Genomic DNA, 3464 nt, shown 5'->3' with positions numbered 1-3464 from the left:
TTCTTGTCACGAGGGACTCAATTACGCGAGCTAAGGCGTCCTTACGCAGTGAGTAATCTTGAAGATTAACGTGTTTTTCGTCAGCTCGATAAGCGAGCTCGTTTGGGGCGCCTTTTGCGAGCACGCAGAGAACGCGGCTCCGAGGACAGCGCCGTGTATCAGGTAAATAGTCGCACTTCTTGGATACATTAAGTCACGGAGAAACAGATCAGGGAAGAAGGTGACATTTTCGCTTTCTTTCTCAATGGGATTGGAGGTATCTGTTTGCCCGGTTCCTTTCTTACATGTGAAAGTTGGAGAGCAGCATTAGAAGTAAAGACTACTCAGTGAGTAAAATGCATACGTTCCAACTCTGCCGATTTGCCAGGGAGACTACCCATTTCTGTCCAGTCCTCCCGATTGTGCAGGCGCAGCCATAAATCTATCTATAAATAGCCACCCGGAATGAAGATAACAAATCACAATGGTTCCACAAATTTTCTGACCTTGAGGAGCCAGAACAGCCTGCCTCGGGACACCCCCCCCCCCTTACCCACTGATGCGAGTGAGGGGGAGGACGCAGCGTTTGCGTATGGCCTTGGTTATTTAATGTTGGACATGTTATCCTTACCTCGATGAGGCACTCGCAATAGCGTCCCGCTGTAGAGCACGCAATTTAGCTCCGCCATTGTACAGTGACGTGCGGTGCCGAGTGCTATGTGTGAGAAAACGGTACTAAATTTCGCGGGTCATGGGAGATTATGGCGTGTGCACGTGTGTAAGTGCACATGCGTGCTATAATTACGAGCACAAACAAATAGGTGATTTCATGCAATAACATTCTTAGAATAACGTAGGTTAGCCTTCTCTTGAGCAGTGCCTATTGTGCTTGACTAATTATTTTCATTTATGTCACTAATGTTGCTATACATTGAGAGAATTCTGATTCCATTTGAGATATAAAAACACATCGCGACATGTCTACAAGGGATTTGAACTACGGAACCTTTGATTATTGCAAAGCACTACACCCACTAAGCCCATTCTTTTTTTATTGCAGGCAAATATTGTCAATAGCGCGTACAAACAATAGCGCTTACCAACTATATCACCGTGCTATGGAGAACAAGCACAACATAGCGTGTCAGTGGAGACCGGGCCAACGCGGTATATACAGAAATGACCGTGCAGATGAAGCCGCACGATCTGCTCATGATACTTTCCATTGTGTAGCTATGCCGTTATCCAGAACGGACGCAGCTACAAGACTTCGTTCACTTGCACGTGAACTGACACTCGCACAGTGGAATTGGACGGAATTTACCAACGCTCGCCTTCACAACTTGGACCAGTATCTACAGCTACGTCTTCCGTCGGGTATAGCTAGAGCTGAGGAGACGCTCCTGTGCCGCCTCCAGCTTGGGGTAGCCTTCACAAATGCTTGCTCATTTCGAGTCAGAATGGCCAGCAGCCCGACATATGACAAATGTATCTGCGAGGACACAATCGCCCATCTGCTCTGTGAGTGTCATCGCTTCAGTGCGCCGTGAAAAGTACTTTCAAAAGTGTTAGACAGACTTGTCAATTGCCCATCGTCGGAGGAAAGTGCCTCAGGACACAGGCCGAGACCGATCTCGGCACAGAAGGCTTGTAGAGCGTTGTTGCGTGTTTGGCGGGCAATCGGACTTGAGGCAAACTTTAAGCAGTGTCGTTTATTGTATTGTTCCTCTCTTTTTTTTGTCTTTCTTTTTTTGTACCATCACTTTTCCATCCATCATCTTTTATTCCCCTTAGCGCCTTCCCCAGCAGAGGGTAGACAGCCGGTCCAAGGACTGGCTAACCTCCCTCTCCTTCCACCTCTCTCTTCTTCCTCCTCCTTCTCCTCCTCCTCGTGGGACGTAATTACTCCAGGTATTATTAGATACACGCACGTAGTGCAGCGAGCGTATGCCTTTCGTACTGTGCTCTCCAGTACGCAAGGAAATCTACTGTGGATTACCAATATTCCCAAGCATAATGTTATTTTTACTTTTACCATGAGACGAACGGAGCGACAAAGGTGGAACTTGTCTCTGTGTTGACACCGACCAGAAGAGAACAAACAGAAAAAACCGAAATAATGTAAGACAGAAAGTACAACAAACCTTTAATTTGTCTTCGTTATATGTCGAACAGCGGGTGCTAGGAGCTTGAGGCCCCTCCTGGGGATATTGACAAAAACAATATGGACGTAGACGCCATAGGTATTGCCAAACGGTTGCCATTTTGCTAAAGCTCACCCTATACCTCCAGAAATACCTGTATACCCTGTAAACAGGTTTGTGTATGGGCATGTTTACACACGCCATCGCTCCACAAATACCTTCATATCTTGGAAACAGCATTGTGTAGCGGAGTACATTTACGCGTAGCACCATGAATGGCCCTGTCGATGCTGTTTATAGTGATGGCTGGTAGTGTGTCCAGTCTATAAAGCTACCTATTTGACCCGTTTATACGGAGGAGTTTGTCGATAGGGCTTCCTTTTCATAGCTAAACTGAAGATGGGCGGTTCGCTCAGGGGACTGTGCAAACGACAGTAACATACTTTTAACTTCATCGCAAACAAGGTTCCTTTTGTGGACTTTGCTATCCGCCTACAGGTTGGAATAATGCACACACGCTGTAGTGAACGGAAGAGTTTACCACTCTGGCCTATACAGCTAACTATGACCTCATAGGGCCAGCCTGTGTTTATAAAGAAGCAACACCCATAAAAACAACGACAGCATATTTCCTGGCACATTGATAAGAACGCAAGGACTAAGTACGCAAAATATTTATACAAATGCTGCTTTTACGCCTCAGCGTAACTCCAGGCGCTAGCGCTATATATTCGAGAGTGTGTAATATTTGCTTAGAATAACAGAGAGCTGAGCTAGTTGGTAAGTATTCATTCTAAAAAGACAGGGCGTGCAAACAAGGACACAAGAAAGAAGTCAGGACACCACAAACGCCGACTAACAACTGAAGAGACGCACAACGGCTGAAAAGAAAGAAGGCACGAAAACTTATCTGCGCATGCCCATGCAACAGGCGAACCTATCAATCCTGCACGCGTGGCGGTCTACGTTGAAGATAACTGTTAAGGCATTTGATTTCATCTTTATGCAAGTTAATCGACGGTTGGCTCACGCATGCGTTACCACTATTCTCGATATGCCATGCTTCTATCATCAGGCGCGTTTCTTCATTTCTATGACGGTACAACACTGCGCATTCATCGAATTTTGGCGTGCACTTACAATCTCGGCAATGTAAAGATAGATTAGAAGGTGAGCCTCCTGTTAGCGATCTCTTATGTTCCAACAATCTCTGGTTTATGCACCGGCCCGTTTGTCCTACGTAGAAGCGACCGCAGCTGAAAGGGATCTTATACACCACACTCGTACGGCAATCAGTGAATTTGTTGGTGTGTTTTACGAAACAAATATCGGTCCGCTTCT

The sequence above is a fragment of the Rhipicephalus sanguineus genome, chromosome 9 (assembly GCF_013339695.2).
Source record: "Rhipicephalus sanguineus isolate Rsan-2018 chromosome 9, BIME_Rsan_1.4, whole genome shotgun sequence".
Taxonomy (NCBI): Eukaryota; Metazoa; Arthropoda; class Arachnida; order Ixodida; family Ixodidae; genus Rhipicephalus; species Rhipicephalus sanguineus.
Note: the sequence above shows the minus strand (reverse complement) of the source record.